Source organism: Giraffa tippelskirchi, chromosome 1 (assembly GCF_054371585.1).
Source record: "Giraffa tippelskirchi isolate mGirTip1 chromosome 1, T2T-mGirTip1v1.2.pri, whole genome shotgun sequence".
NCBI classification, from domain to species: Eukaryota; Metazoa; Chordata; class Mammalia; order Artiodactyla; family Giraffidae; genus Giraffa; species Giraffa tippelskirchi.
The window spans coordinates 200,389,390-200,406,390 of record NC_137275.1 but is presented as its reverse complement, the minus strand read 5'-3'; the positions used below and the strand labels follow the sequence as shown (position 1 = coordinate 200,406,390).

General features: G+C 48.3%; 1 protein-coding gene across 10 annotated transcripts in view; it reads right to left on the bottom strand.

Moving 5' to 3' along the window:
• Nucleotides 1-17,001, bottom strand: part of FGD3 (FYVE, RhoGEF and PH domain containing 3) — a 58,445-nt gene that overhangs the window by 32,449 nt on the left and 8,995 nt on the right. For 9 of the 10 annotated variants that reach the window (XR_014063484.1, XM_081524200.1, XM_081524209.1 and 6 more), the window contains exons 1-2: nt 9,048-9,089; nt 624-784 (exon numbers count right to left, since the gene is read on the bottom strand). The gene's annotated coding sequence lies outside the window, so the exon portion shown is untranslated. Of the gene's footprint in view, nt 1-623; nt 785-9,047; nt 9,090-17,001 lie in introns of those variants that run through there. The other variant, XM_081524194.1, reaches the window with a different exon arrangement.

The following is a 17,001-nucleotide window of genomic DNA, read 5'->3' as shown; positions in this document are numbered from 1 at the left end:
AGAGAGAAAAAGAGACAAAGAAAAGAAGGAAGAAAGGAAGGAGGAAGAAAGGAAAGAAAAAAGAGAGAGTGAAAGAAAAAGACAGGAGAGGGAGGAATGAATCCTGTAGCATGAAGCTACCTGCTACTCAATGAATTAGAAATAAATGCATAAAATAATAGCAATAACCATCTTGAGCACAGTGGATCTGGTCTGCACCCTCGTTTGGCATCCATGACACTCTATCCTACAAGGTAGCTCTGAGGTGAGGCAGGATCCCCATCAAGACCCTCCCTCGATATCATTGTAGATATTCTGTCTGACAGGTGACATGACACTTTCCAGAGACCCAGGGGCTGAGGAGCCTGGATCTTGGTCCCACATTCCTCCTGTGGCTATGTTTATACACTGGGGCTGTTTCATGCTCTCACATGGTGCCTCTTCTGGAAAACCTTGTGGAGGAAACGCCCCTTCAAGTGTCAGTCAATCAAGTGTCAGACCCGCACAGAGAGGGTCAAAGGTGAGACTAGACTGCAGGAGACTGACACTCCCCCAAATCTTCTACTTGAGCCCACAGTGGAGCTGCAGAGGAGGACAGGGACCAGGAACAGCAGTCACTTATTCCTGGGCAACAGGTGGGTTACCTGAGGCTGGCAGACTCCACAAGGGCACTGAGGTGAAAGGCAGGTGCCAGGCTCCCTGCTGGCTGCTTTCTGGGTCCTTTGGGTTGGCCAGAGACTCGGGGGGATTTGCTGAAAATCTTTTTCTTGCCCAGCAGTTTTGAAGTGGAGCAGTTCAGGAGGTTCTAAAAAAAAAAAAGGTGAAAAGAGAACGTCAACCACCTCCTCCACCGGCACTTAGAGCAAGCTGGGGACAGACCTAGTTCTCCAGGGAGAAGATGGAAGGGCAGCTTCAGGCCACCACTCAGCGCAGGGGACCCCTGAGCAGGTTGTAGAAGCCTATGGGTAGATGGAGCACGGCTGATTCCCTGGCCCCCAGCCCAGGGGAGCATGTATGGCAATGGCCGTGGCATGTAGCATCTTCTAGGGCCGGCTTAAAACTGGGGCCAGAATTGAGCTTGTCCCCAGTCATGCCACGACTCAGGGAGAAAGGGTCCTTTCGAGTGTGCGGTGCCCATCATGACTGAGGGGACCCAGCAGGCGTCTCCACGTGCCCTCCCAGACACATGCACTCCCTGTGCTCACAGTCACAGTCAGCTCTGCTATCAGTGGCTTCTTCACACATTCCCTTCCTCCCTCATTAAACAAACTAAAGAACCATCAGTGGAGGCACAGGTCCCCCTTCCCTCAAGACACACAATCAAAAAAGTGTCCTGAAGCCTGACCCTTGGCCACCCATACAGCAGAAGGGCCTCCTGGCAGAGTGTGCTCAGAAGAGAAGTGTGACCCACCTCTGCACGCACATGGCCCTGAGGGCTGGTGAGGCCCCAGGAGCCAAGCAAAGATCCAGCCCCTGTGAGTCTCCTGCACTCTTGTCTCCCAGTGCAATTAGATTTCTTCTGAGTCATGTGACACCAAAACCAGTGCAGGGTGCACATTTAGTATTGCTACTGCCACATTCTTCAAGAACTTAATGGGGAGGAATATCAATATTTCTAAACAGAAAATGCATGCTTTGCCTCATTCTTCTCATAGCACAGAAGATAATCTCCAGTTTCCAGAAATCAGACATGACACAGCAGTAAAAATATGCCAGATGGAATGCAGGCCACACACTCAGCTTTGGCATGTCTAGTGCAGCCATCCGGTGCCAGCTTGAGCCTGCTGCAATCACACCTCAGGGCCTCCTGCTTCTGGTCAAGACTGAATAAATTGGAGCTACTCTCTCACCTGAAACAACTAAATCATGGATAAAGCATATGAAACAGCAGCTTGAGAGACACTTTACACCAGGCAGCAAAGTGCAGTGCTTCTGAAGGTAGAAACATGTGCAGTGAGCCCTCTGTCACCCCAACTTCCTGCCTGGAGAAGGGGACTCCAGGTCGACCCCCGAGTGAGGAGACAGAGCTGGGTGTCCAGGACCACCAAAGCAGCTGGATGTCACAGGGTAGAGGGCTAGAGAGACAGCTGCACAGAGGGAGCACAGAGAACTGTGCTCTCGGGATAGCCCCCGGGATAGCTCAGTGCATATGCAAGGAAACTACAAGACTTGAGAAAGAGCTGCCTGAGAGGACCAAAGGGAACATCAACTCAGGCTCACACAGGCAGGGAATAAGCCTGTTTCCACCAGCCAGATTGAAAACCCCAATATTCACAGGGACTTAGATAACTTGGAAGGGTCTTGCCTCAGTGTGGGGGCATAATTAGCCCCACAGTGAGCTCTACTCAGGTCCCACCTAACGAATACTGATGAATTGTAACAGGAAAGTCCTTCTGTTTACAAGCAACTTAATAGCATCACCAAACAATGCTCCAGGACAATTATAGAAGCACAGACATATTCAGAATCCAGTAAGGTGAAATTTACAGTGTCTGGCATCCAACCAAAAATTACCAGACATAGAGGGCAGGAATACACAACCCACAGTGAGGAGGAAAAGTCAATGAATTGAAATTGACCCATATATGATACAGATGCTAGAATTAGCAGACAAGGTCTTTAAGGCAGCAGCAGTACCTGCTTTATATTCAAAAGGTCAGCAAAGACATGTAAAATAAAAAAAGATGCGTATCCAATTTCTAAAGATGGAAACCACAAGGTGTGAGATCAAAATCCACTGGAAGGGACTGATGGCAGATTAGACATTAAAGAAGAAAAATTGGTGAGTTTGGCGAGACTATAGAAGCTATCTAAAATGAAAGAGAGAGAATGAGTTGTGAGATGCAGAAAAACTATGAGCAGCATAATATGTGTGTAACCAGAATACATATGTGGAGTGTTAAAAAAGGAGTGAGCTTGAAAAATACTTGAGAAAAAAATGATCAAAGTTGATATCAATTCTACACATACCTTTTGATCACTGAGGGGAAAAGGGAATACTTCTCAATAATAAGAATGAATCTAGAAAAAATTCTTTCAAGTGAAAAAAGACAAAGGAAAAGGTGCCTACTTGTTTTTCCATTTACATAAAATTCTAGGAAATGTACCCTAACATGTGATGCCAGAAAGCAGACCAGGATGTTGCCTGGAAGGAGGGGTAGGTGTGGTGTGGAGGTTATGATGGAACACAAGGAAGTCTTCCAGAGTTGACAAGTATGCTCATCACAAGTGTGTGTGTATGTGTGTGTATGTTGAAACATCCAATTGTACATCTTAAACATATGCAGTTAAATTGTATGTTGACTATACTTCAAGGAAGGTGATATCTCTGAGTTACATAGACTTGGTGAGTTGCTAACATTCACCAAAGTGTCATTTTCCTTGTTACAGAGGGGACAATAAACTATGCAGAGGACAGTGGTAAGGGGTGTGGCAGGCCCAGAGCCTGGGGAGGCTGCAGCAGCCTGGCTTGCCTGGATCCTCGTCAAGGAGATGAATTGTACCCTTCCTCTGGAGGTCCTTCAGACATTACCATCTTATCTTCCAAGGGTTTTTGTGCAAGGGCAGCTGATCAAGGCTTGGCCAGACTGGGAAACCCAGGGCTCAGCATAAAGATATCCTCCAGGGAGCAGAGTACCTGGTGAAGGGTGGTCCTGGTTGCAGAACAGCTGAGACCACCCTCTAATCTGACTTAGGAAGCTGCAGGATACAGCCCACAGCCTCGATTGGTCTCCCTGCTGCCTTTTCAAGGCCAAGGTGAGTGCAGGGCAGGCCAGTCCAGTTATAGCCTCCCCTCCTCACAGCTCAGAGGAGCAGAGGACTGAGGGAGGATTAGGGCAGAGGACACACATGTGCAAGGGTGCCCACCATACACACACATGTAAACACACACATGCCTTCACACATGTACACACATGTGCACATACACACAGATACACATAAACATACATCCAATTACACACACACACACACACACACACACACCCCATGTGCCTGGGGATGTGCTGAGTGCTTTTGCATGCTTGCTCAGTTGTAGTCACCAAGGTAGGTGATATTCCATGTCTCAGACAAGGATGCCAAAACTGATCCTGGCCATGTGGCCTAGGGGAATCAGCACCCAGGAGCTGAGTCTACCAGACATGCTTCTCTGAACCCCCTGGACTGGGTTCCAGGCTCATTCTGACATGCCCAAGGTCAAAGATGTAAAACCATGCAGGAGCCAAAGAGCATTTGTCATTCCTATCTTCCCAGCCACTCACCTCTCTCTCCAAAGCCCTGAGCTCTCTGAGCTGAGAGAGCCCACCCTAGGTGAGTTGAGCCTGCTACTGAACTCAGCCAGGGCCCAGGGCCCCTGACACCCAAGGCTGCCACCAGCCAGTATCAAAGTCCCCAAACCTGGGACCAGGGAAGGTGTGGAGACTGGAGAAGTACAGAGAAATTAAATGTGCCCCACTACCGAGTGCATTGTGCAGCCAGTGGATAGGGTAGCAGGAGTGGTGTGGTCCCTGCCCTGGAGTCCCCAAACTGCTTGGCAGGTGCCTGAGACAGGCAGGGAGAGTCCTGCAGATGGGCCACAATTCTGCTCCACCTGACGCTGGACATCCCCACTGTGGATGCAGTGCAGGAGCTCCCACTAAAATCATCACTATGCCCATCTCATTTGCTGCCTGTCACCTGGTACCTTGGAGGCCCCAAGTGGGCAGGGATCTCCACAGCTTCGTCAGTGACATGGCTTAGTGGCCCCGGAACATGGAGCCCCAACTGACAGCTATCAGCAGCCGTCAGAGGTGTGAGACTGAAAGGAAGCCTTTGAAACAGTTCTAGCCCTGACTGGCTACAGTCCCAGAGAAACCCTGAATGAGAGCCACTGGAACGCACCCCACCAGTCCCAGAATCATGAGAGATGATAGTGCTCAGTGGAGTGGCTGGTTATGTAAAGGAAGTAATCCAAACAATCCTGAAAGCACCATGGGGCAATACCAGAAACTGCTATGCTGCACACACCTACATGTAGGTTGCAGGCTGCGGGGTAGACTACAGAAACCTACGAGGCTCTAACAGCGGTGACAAAGGTCTGGTTGTACAGGCCCTGCCAGATGCAACAATCGATGGCATGTCTGCAAAGCTGCTCCATGACCCAGAGGTGCCTGCACACTCCAGTGTTAGGATCCAGAAGCACAATACTTGTCTTGGGGCCTCAGCCTAGGAAGTGCTCTGGCTGCTACAGTCTGTGGTCTCCATCCTGTGTGCTGAGAAGCCAGAGAAGGACACAGATACTGGGGTGCCATATGTTTCAAAATTCAGTGGGGGTCAATGAGACCCCAAGACAGGATGGGGCTAGCAGAGTGAGGAGGAAAGGAGACTGGTCAACAGCATTGGACCCAACAACAGTCCCACAAAGGTTCTTAAAGCCCAAGGCAGCACACAACACTCTACCTCCAACTGGCTATGTCATCCCTTTTTAGTGGTCCTAACAGACAAACATGGGCAGGACACCTCACCAGGCTGATCACCTTCAGCCATTAACATCACATGAAGCTCCTAGTTCCCCATCACAGGGCCTGCTCAGCTACAGTAGGAGTTGGTGAAATCACACAATGAGCCCAGTAGTGGTGACATGTGCCCAGAGCTGGTTGACAGAAGTTCAGGGAAAGCAAGTCCAAGAATGCACTGGGTACAGTGTAAGGAGCTGTGACTAGAAGGGCCACATGCAGAGCTGCACTGTATGCTGGCAGGTGTGTCTGGGAAATAGATCACTGTGATGTTTCTTTCTTTCTCTCTTCTTTGGCCGTGCTGCATGGCATGTGGGATTTTAGTTCACCGACACGGGCTCCAAACCATGTCCCCTGCAGTGGAAGCGTGGAGTCTTAACCACTGGACTGCCAGGGAAGTCCTTGTACTGTTTCACCTTAATCTTTTTGCTTATGTATATATTTACTATTCTTCTTTATTCCCTATTTTTTCTATTTTTAAATTTTTTATGGTTATTTCTGATTGATGTTTTGTTTCTGTTTTTATTTTACTTTCATCTAGAAGGAGAATAAGTATAAATACTACAGACACTATGCATTGCCATACATCAAAAGCAACTACAGAAATAAAATCACAGCCTTGGAAATAAAAAGTAAAATCCTTTCTTGCATAGGCAGCTAGATGTATGATAAGGCAAGTAGAATCTCAGGAGTGAGCACTGCAAAATTATTGGAGCTTTGCTGTATTTTTAAAATGTTTTGTAATAAAGTTTTTTGGGAAAAGAGTTTATCCCTACAGCACCCAAGACCCTTAGGCCCACACTCAGGGTGAGGCAACAGGGGCTCCTTGTTCCATTCTGACCTCTCCCATGGGGCACCCTGGGCTCACTAAATATTCCTCTCTACTTTTGATTGTGTTTAAAAAAGCAATGAATCAAAACAGATAAGAACTTTCCAACAGCTTCCAGTTGACCTGAAAACTCTAACACAGATATGACTCTGCCTCTCCCTCCACACTGAGCCACTTCAGGGGCCTTTGCAAGGCCCTCCCTCTGGAGGAACAGCCTAGCCCAGCTCCCCGTACTCATTCCCTGCTCTGTGATAGGCCTTCCTCAGAAGAGAACCCCCTCCTCCATAGCTCCTACCCTCCAGGCTCACCCACACCTCCCCACTCCACTCCCCACCAGCTGCAGACCACACAGGTGGAAATCTTGCCTGCTTCATGTGGTCTGCTACCTGGCAAACAGCAGGGCTCAGTAAGCATGTTCAGTGAGTAAGTGAATAGATGAATTTGAATCAGCATCTCAGTTTTATTTCCTTTTAATATGTACTTTTACATAGCCCTACAAAAATGTGCTCTGGTCAAGTCCAAATTTTTGAAAATACAAAATGCAAATCAAGATTACAGAAGGTCAAACCCCATCTCCTACCGTCCATCATTTGACAGCCCCACATCATCTCATCTAACTGCACAGTGACCGTGTCAGGTAATTACAGTGAAATGGAGGCCTAGACAGTGGATTCACCCTACCCCCCCACCCCCCCACCGCCAAAGCCACATGGCTACACCAGCAAGAGCTCTGTGTCCTGGGCACCAAGGGGCTCCAAGTAGCCCCCACAAAACCCCCCAGAACTGAGGTACAAGGTTGGTTACCATCCACTTCACTGGGAACCTAGGCAACCAGTCCTCGCCACCACAGATAGGGGTTCAGACAGCGGACAGCAACCCAGACAGAGGGAACAGCATCAGACAGAGGGAAGGGCACAAAGCAAACAAGAGTGAGTCATGCCATCTGAAGAGCTGGTAGTATGCCTAGGTGTGTGAGCCCAGAGGGGGAGGGGACAGGATTTGGGGGTTGGAGCCAGGATGGATCTCATAGCTGTAGGCAGCCAGGGGGTCATGCAGGTGAGTGACACCCCATTCAGGTTTGGGTTTCACATCTGTGCTATGGTCAATACTGCTCCAAGGTTACATTTTTACTCCCAGGCTCATCTACTTTTCCATGGACCTGTTTCCTCATCTGTCAGTGGGGTCATCAGAGCCCACCTGGAGCAGGTGGCAAGGATGCAGCAAGGCAAGTGCTCCTGGCACTTGACTGTGATCCTGGCGTGCTCCTGGAGACTCTTCTGTGATCACTGTTCTGAGTCCAGCAACAAGCCCCACCCTAGGCTCTCAAGGGGCTCAGGGCAGCAAGGCCTCACGCTTCCTCTGGGGCCTTGCTCAGCACCTCATCTCAGCTCTAACCTCAACAGACCTACTGCAGTCTAGGCTTCTGTGTGTGCAGAGTATACAATCCTGTCCAGCTGTGGGGGCCACTGCATATTTGGAGGTGCTGTTTTTGTGTGGAAACAGACGTCAGTGCAAGTTGCGGAACCAGAGCCTCTGACCTCCTGCAACTACCCAGCCGAAGACAAACCACTTCCTCCCCTCAGCACCCAGCCCTACCCAGCCCCAGGGCCACTTGCCAATCAAGTTTTCAGGCTCCAAAGGCTTGAGTTTGGGCCCAGCTTGTCAGCTTACAGTCCATGGTCTGGGGCAAGTTATGGCCCTCAGTTTCCTCTCCTAACAGAATGGTGGAGCAAAGTCACCGTGGGATTTGTCTGAGGACTAATGTGAGTAGCAGCAGAGCTTCCCTGAGCACACCCAGCCTCCCAGGGCTGTGCTCACCTCTGGAGCCTGGCACCACTCAGATCCCACTTCACATATGGGAAAGTTGGGTGGTAGAATCAGTGGCCCATAGTCACAGAGCTGGCGGAGGGACTGCAAACCAAATGCCCCAGTAGGCCATGAGTATCACCAGGATACTAGCCACCTGCTGCCGCATACTCAGTTTCCCTCCTCCAGTGAAAACCCCAGACCCATCTTTCCACCTCCCAAGGCGAATCCACAGCACCTCACTGATCCCAAGAAACTGTAAATGGGCTGACGGTCTGCAATCACAGCAACTCCCACACTGCAAATGCCAGAGGGTCCTGTGCTCTGGGTACAGTTGTGCCCTAGAACATGCCCCCTCAGTACAACTAGCACAAACACAGCTCCCTCTGGTACCCCATGGCTGCCTATCAGCCTCCCTGAGGCCAGGGTGACCTGTCCACCACCCTGCACTCTCTGGGCACAGTATGGGGTTCTGAAGAGTCCCTGACAGGTTCAGCCTTCCCTCCTAGCAGCCCATCATAGACAGGCCCTGTCAGGACCTAAAATGCAGATTGCAGAGGAATCTTCTGAAGCCCCACAGTCTCTAGGGACTGTGTTTGGGATCACTTATTCCTCTTCCATAGGTCCAGTCTATTCAGGGACCCCGGCCCTCAGGTTCATCTTTGCTAGAATTAAACTGCCACAGGACACTCAACAGTGTGCTGGTAAGTGTGCTCACTCACTGCTCAACGACTTGTTACAAATCATGCCAGAGGCACCACAGGAAGACAAAAGGGACACAAGACACCGGTCTGCGACACCACCACAGCAGCTTCCTGCCTTAGAGACATCCGACCCCAAATGACTACTGCTCTGAACTTTCCCTGACCCCAAAAGTGCCCCTTACGGGAAGAGCAGAAGCTCTCTGGGCTGGCGAAGACCCCAGAGCCAGCACTACTCACCTGTCTTCTGTGGCGTACGTACTTCTCTCCAGGACTGACTTCAGGCAGCAGCAAAACACAACTTCCTTTTGCTGGTTTTCGCAATATGGGTCACTGAACAACAGTGCACTTGATTTCCGCACTATCATACGCTCAAGCTCACTGGTTCTCCCCTTGCCTTACATGCAAAAATACAGCCCCAATCGGCTGGAACGCTGTCCGAGGACCAGGCGATGCTGGCCGCAAGGTGGCCTGTGGTGGTTTAAAGTTTAACAGACTGCTCTGGGTGCCCCAAGTGGTTCTGGGTGTGGAGGCTACAGCCGTCCTGCCTCCTGTCTGTTTTTCTAAGCAGACTTCCAGGTACCCGTCTCCCAGACCTTCAGAGAGGGGGCATCCAGTGGGTTCAGTGCCTGAGCAGTGGGGCTGGCTCCAGACCATACAGGCTGTGGCTCCTAGATCAAAGAAATGGCCCAATGGGCCACCAGAGGCTTTCTTGAATTTTCTTGGGTGGAAACAGTGAAAATGGCCATAGACTGTTAGAAAATTGAAAATGGATTGTTTCAAGGTGCTCCCAGGGGTGAAGCCAGTCGCCCCACCCCCACCCCAATTTCCTGAGGATACCTGTCCCATATTTGATGATCTAGATGCTCCAGCCAGATCCAGCCCTTCCTAGCACCCACAGAGAGGGCTCCATGACTTTTAGAGTGAAAAGTAAATATATGAAGATACAAGGTTGCTACAATGCTTAGACCACAAATTCTGGTTCAGTTTAAATGATGGATTCTTCAACCAGCCTTATATGTTTCTTAAAAAGCAAAGAGATATCTCTGGACCTTGTTTTCCTTGTTGTATGGGGGTCACCACAGAGGCCCCTCAGAGGCAGTACCTCACACCCAGGGATCATTTGAGTGTAACGAATGAAATCATTGAAGGGGCCAGTTAATGAGATAATTTCTCCAGTCCACACTGACCTCCCTTGGCAGACCACACAGTCATGTTTCTCCATGGGTTCCCAAGGGATGCCCACACTAGCTGGAGTGGGGATTTGCTTCCACCCTCTGTTCTTCTAAATATTTACTAGTTGTTTGGGAGGGGGTAGTCTGAGAGATGCTACCCACTTTCACCTCCAGATATTCTTCCTTTCAACCAAAGACTTAAAGAATTCTATGACTAAGACACTGATAAGCTCTTGCTCACCTCCATGACTCATTGCAGTGAAATCCACCATGTGCCACGCCCTATGGATAGGACCACCTTGGACCCAGGTCCAGCTCCAAAATACATGAGTGCATCTTCTCCAGGAATCTGAAGACCAACGTTAAGATGAGTTCCATCTGGCCCCCAGCCATCACTGTGGACTCAGAGCAGCTCAGTCAGCAGGTGATGGAAGAGAGGGTGGCCTATATCTCAGGGGTACCTGGTTTTGCATCCTAGCTGATGGGGTATGTCACCTCCATACACCACTGAGCCCCTTGGAGCCCCAATTCTTCTCATAAAATGGAGATAATACAGGATGCATGGTTGGAGTTTTGTGAGGAAAGAGAGCCTGGCCTGGGGTAGATCAACCATCCGAGTGCTTCCAGCCCAAGCTGGCAAGGACAGTGCCTGCTACCATCGCCCAGCACAGCCCTTCCCCTTGTTGACATCCCTAAGCCAGAAGACTGGCAAGGGGACCTCATCAGGATCTGCAGACCCAAGCTCAGATCTCTGCTGTACAGAAATGGCCCAAGAAGGCACAGATGAACCCTGGCAGCACAGCAGCAGACCAGGTGTAATGACCCACGGGTCATGTGGTGGCAGAGTAAGCTGAAAAGAAGAACTGGGGTACAGGGCCTTCTCATCCTGGTGGGGGGGAATTCTCCACTGGGAGGTGACACCCTCCAACAAGAAGCATGTATGTTGCAGCCATGCCCCAAGAGGGATCTTGGTGACCCCACTCTGCTGCAGCTGTGCCCACTTTGAATAGGGTTGATGCAGTAAGCAGTCAATAGGACACCGCAAAAATATCAAGGGTAACTTCTGAGGCCAGGTCAGTCACCACATTGCAGCTTCTGCCTTTCTTTCTTGGGGCACTTACTCTGGGGGAGCCAGCCACCATGTCATGATGGTGCTCAAGCTGCTCTGAGGAGAGCCCCATGTGGGGAGGAGCTGGGCCCTCAGCCAACAGCCAGCACCAACCTGCCGTGAGGAAGTGAATCACATGGAAGGGCACCCCTGGCTCCAGTCAAGCCTTTGGGTAAGACTACAACCTCACTAAAGTCTCCAAGCCAGAGACAAACTGTACCAAAATCCCTGACTCACCAAAACTGAGTTGGTAAGTGTTGTCTTACGTCACTCAGTTTTGGACATTTCATTATGCAATAGATAGATCCATTATGCGATGATATAAAATGGTCATCAGGAAATGCATGAAGGGTGACTTAGAGTCAGGGGGCATCAGCCCAAAGTGAAGAGATGACTACAGGGTATTAATGGCACACAGTCCTATTTCTCTATCCAATTATTCCATTAATGACCCAGTGGTCCAAACTGTGTCCTCATCCCTGAAGGGTTTCCTGGTAACAATGGTGAAGGCTCTGCCATTCACTCTTCATGACCCTGAATAGCTTCATGAGTCAGAGGCTCTTCAGCGGAAGGCCAGGTTCTCCAAACTGCATCCCTCTGCCCATCCATCCTCCAAAGGGGATGCTCACTCCCGCAAGCTGCTCGCCACACAGGGAGCAGGACTGATCATGAGGGCTCTCCCACATGGCCCCTGCTTTGCCCCAGAAACTCCCAGCCCCACCTAGCAGGACAGCTGGCAAAGACTGAAGGACAGCCCATCTGAGGAAGGCAGAGGAACCCTGAAAGCTGTCACTAAAAAGGAACTTGTGGAATCAAAGGCTAGAGAGAGTAGGTGAGCAGAGACCTTTCTACCAGGGGAATATCCATTCATTTCACTCAAGAGGTGATCCAAAGGGAGAGAGCCCCAAGCCAGCCAAGAGAAACTGGTCTGGGGGACGGTGAATGGGGCCCAGCCCATATCCTGACGTGAGGCTGCTGCTTAATGCCCAAGCCCACACAGAGGAGGATATGACAGTCTCTTGGAATAAGGGACTGGTCAGAGAGGAACCCAGGAAGATCTCATGATTTGACTTTTTCTGTGTTATGATTCTTATTCATCTTGTGTGAAACTCACAGGATTTAAGCTACATTAAATAATTCAAGATGCAGTCACAGTGGCAAATGTGAATTTCCATATTAGTTGTTTTGAAATGTACAACATAGGACTTTTGAGTGTCTAAGTGTAATACATTGAGAGTGTCAACAGAGATAAGGCACTTGTTTGGCAGCATCCTAGGAAAGACTGGGAACAGAAGCGGTGATTGATAGAGACAAGACCCCCAGAGTAACTGTTACACCTACTGACTGACTTCTTAAAAGCTCAGACCACTGAGCCAAATGACTTAACACCTCTTTGCTGGGTGACCCAACTCCACACTGCTAAGTGCTGTTCCAGATGGCCCTGCCAGAGGCTCTGCAGGAGCAAAGCCACTTACCACTCACGCTTGGTCAAGGGATCCACTGCTGGACCAGAGACTGATGCTCATGCTGAGATACCTCCTTCTGGGACTTTCTCCTGGAATGGTTTGTTACCCTCTTTCCTATTTTCTCTTTACTTTGACCAAGCTGTGTTGTGCCCTGATGGTGTGCAATAAGCTGAGTGACTTGTGAGGTGAGTGTTGGTTGCATTTTGTGTGCCTCCGATCCTGTGATTGTTACTTTGTCTTACTGCTGTGCCCTCAACAAACAGGTCTGCACAAAGAACAGTGGAAAGAGTGAAGAAAGAGACCTTGGGTGGCAAAATCCAGGGTTTGTGGAGTCTCTGTATATATTTGTTTGTCTCTCGGTACATTAGTTTCCTGCTCAAACCTGAACTCCCTGATTCACTGTTTACTACAGGAGTGTATACAACACCTGTTGTGTCCCAGCTCAAGGGACACAGAGGTCATCCAAAAATGGGTATTTTTATAGTATAAAATATTAAACATAAAATGGCCACATATAGTTGTGTCTTATCCACACTTATTTGAGCGTGAGGAATATGGAACAGTAGTGAGAGTGAAGTGACCACATCTTATTACTCCCAACCTCCCCTGTGGATGGTGGGCCATGTGGCCAGCCCTGAGCAATGGGAACGACATGCTCCTTTCAGGCTTGGCCTCTCAAAAAATGTTCTCAAAACTTTCCAGTTTGCTCTTCCCCATCTGCCAGGCAAATGCACAGAAGTCGGGCCAGTAGCCATCAGATGAAGGGGACTGGACTCCAGACTATTGACGAGCTAAGCTGGACTGTGTCTCCCATAACTACTTCTCTGTGGGGACGTGAGTTAGGGATGGTCACAGGGGAAATTTGTACAATATCTGAGAGATGAAAGTGAAGCAATACCTCCCTTTCTGAAGGTGACTGTGATTAGATGAGAGAGACCCAAACAAGAGCCCTAGAAGATTCCAGTTCATCCCATTCCTCTCTGCTCTCTGTCCAGCTCTACATCTCCCAAACAGTCACCAGTGCCCCTTCATGGTTCTTATCTGCTGGTACACCTGCCAACAGACCCTTCTTTCCCAGCTGGTATTTACTAAGCATATACCTGAGCCAGACTGGATTTGTGAGGTAACTTGGCACCCACTGGCCCACCCCAAATGCTGCTCAGAATCAGATCAACTGCCAGGGTCCTTTGATCATGCAGAAGTTTCACTGGCTGTGGACATCTGATGGTCCCAGAACATGCAGAATCAAACATGTGGTCAAGCTTCACTGAGGTTTTCCTGCAGACAGGGGACAACAAAAGCACTAGCTCTGGGCAAAAATCACCTCTCACTTGTACTGTATGTGGCATTGAGCTTTGAGATCGTAACTAAGCCCATATGAGATTCTGAAGATGTTTAAGACACTTTCCCATGGGAACAAATTCAGATTTTACTCACGGTTGCCAGCAATGGAAAAGCGCCCGCTAGAAAAGAGGAGGCCTAGCCCACCCACATACATTCTGATTGGGTGCTCAAAGACCTCAAATCCTCTGGCCACAGCAGGGCAGAGAACAGAGGCTCCAGTTTCCTTGTCACCAGGAAGCGGCAGGGCTGGGAGTAGCTCCACCCTCTTGCCTGTACTGATCTGAGCTGAACTAGCTCTTGCTGTCCTGCAGTACTGTAGGCATAAGCAACCTCTCCTGGGACACTCTTGTGAGCTATCAGATGTCCATTCTGGACCATGGGTGTTGAGCAATCACCGCTTTGGTACCGGGCAATTTGGAATACACCTGGGGCAGCCACTCTTCTGAATGGTCCAAGAGCTGTCAGCTCCACTGTTCTCCCATCAGAGACCCTAATCTCAGCATTGCTACTGGCCCCTGTATGTGCCCCCTCACCTCCGCCCCATGGTCCCACTGTGTCCTTGGGGGTCAGAACCACACAGTCAATACCACTTCAGCTTCCCTGAGGGGGTATCCTCTGCCATCACAGTGACCCAGAGTGGGCATCAGCAAATCCATTCTAACCAGCCAGGCAGCAGGCAGCCCCTACTGCACAGCAGTGCAAAACCAAGAAAAGGGTCTGCAAACTAATTCTGACCAACAGAGGAAAGTACCATTGTTCCAGCGCCTTTAGAAATTTTGTCAGAACATTGAAAATCTCTCACTGTTGCTATAAATATAGAAAGATGAAAAATAGTAAAACCAACATTTATTGATTATATGTTGTGACAAGACATTAAAAACATTAAGAATTAAGGTGCTTTATTTCTTCGTATGAAAACTTACATTGTTAAAAAAAAAAAAGCTTATAGGAAGAGAAACTAATTTTCTCTTCAATTGGTCAATTGTAACAAATGTACCACTCTGGTGGGAGATGTTGTTAATGAGAAAGCTATATATGTTCAGGAGCGGGGGATATATTGGAATATCCCTTTTCCCTCTTAACATTGCTGTGAAAGTAAAACCACTCTAAATTTTTTTTTAAATTTAAAAATCCAATATAGTAAATAAAATATGATACCCCAGATTGGATGCTGGTGAAATCTGACTACAAACTGTAGTTTATGGTATTCTACCAATGCCAATTTCTTGACAAATAGAACCTAGTTTTGTAGATGCCCATGTTGTGGCAAGCTGGGTGAAGGGTTTAGGAATTTATATTATCTTTGCAGCTTGTCTGTACATCTAAAACTACTCCATAATCTAGGGATTATAAATTCAGTACTGAATATTTTAATGAGATGGAATAATGGTGTTGTGAGGCCATGAGCAAGTTAGCTTTCTCCCAAAATCTTGTCTCTTATGACATTTCACATTCTAAATAACTGTCTGGTTCATGTGTCAGTGAGGCAGCATAAAAGACAAAAGGATGATAAAAACAGCTACCTAATGTAAAGCAATTTATTTACTATTATCAGATATGTGGAGTTAGATGAGTTAATTCGACTCAACCTAAATTTGGTTTTATTGCAAAATGGTTCAGCTTTTTCATTTTTTTAAGATTCTGATGGCTGATCTGATCTGCCATCAGATGAGCCACTATCTTTTGGGCCAGATGAGGATGCTGCTGAGTGGAACTGTGAAATGATCCAGAACCAATAGCTCTGGGCAAAGGTCAGGAACAGATAATCACAGAAAAGGAGAAGTGGCTCCACCTCACATGTAATGAGGGAACTTCAGATTACAGCTACACTGAGATAACTTTTCTCCCAGTCAGACCAGTAAAGACTGAGGGAGGAGGGAGGTGAGGCATGGGAAGAGGCTCTTTCCACATGGCTGGTGGGAGAGTGAAACGGCACATTTGCCCTTTGACCCGGCATTCACCTCTCTGGGAAATGCAGGCGGTCTGCAGGTACAGTTCTGCAGGCACACCTGCACAAATAGACAACAACAGTGTGCCATGTGGTTCCCTGCATCAGGGCTGGTAAGAGCAAGGCTGGAAACAACCAAGACCCACCTAGGAGGGTCTTGCTGATAAACCACATGGCCACCTGCTAACTGCAGAGGGAAATTTGCACAATGAGGGGGATCTGGCAAAACTTCCTTAAAGGATGATGCAGCTAGTCACTGAAATGGAATGACCAGAGCCTGAGTGACACAATAGGAAGTATGTAGCCACAAAATGTTCCATCTGTGAGCTCTAAAAGTTTTGTGTTTTTTTTAAGATGGTTCTGACCAAAAAAACTCTGCCTGTGTATACAGAGAGAAAGAGGAAGTAAATATGGGAAAATATTGATACTTGCTGAATCAACTCATAATTTTTCTGTAAGTTTGAAAATGTTTAAAAGCAGTTTAAAATGGGTTATCTATACAGAACAAGAGGAAAGGGATGGATGAAGATAGGGGTAGGAGTGAGATTTCTCTTGTATCATTTTATTTTTCTAGCCATATAATCATATTAATTAATGATTAATTAATTTTTCATTTAATCATTTTCTCAGAATAAGATAATTAAAACAAACAAAAAAATTCTACTTCCCCATATGGTTCGTCTCCATGACAAAGCACAGAAGCAAGACATGAGATAGCACTCCAGAGGCACCAAACACTGGAGGTTGACTTGAAAAGGGTCAGTATAGTGCCTGGGGTGCACCATTCCTCTGCTCCACACCATCTTGTGGAAAGCAGTCTGGAGCCTCGACCAAAACAAGGATGGCAACACACAGCTTACACCTCCTCCCACCCAGCCATGCCCCACTCCAGGTGTCAATCCTTCATGCTCACACAGATGAGAAAGGACATGCGATACAGTCATAATTGTAATAGGGGAAAATTGGAGGTGTTCTGGATGTCCACCTTGGACTGCAAGGAGATCCAACCAGTCCACCCTAAAGGAAATCAGTCCTGAATATTCATTGGAAGAACTGATGTTGAAGCTGAAACTCAATACTTTGGCCACGTGATGGGAAGAACTGACTCATTGGAGAAGACCCTGATGCTGGGAAAGATTGAAGGCAGGAGGAG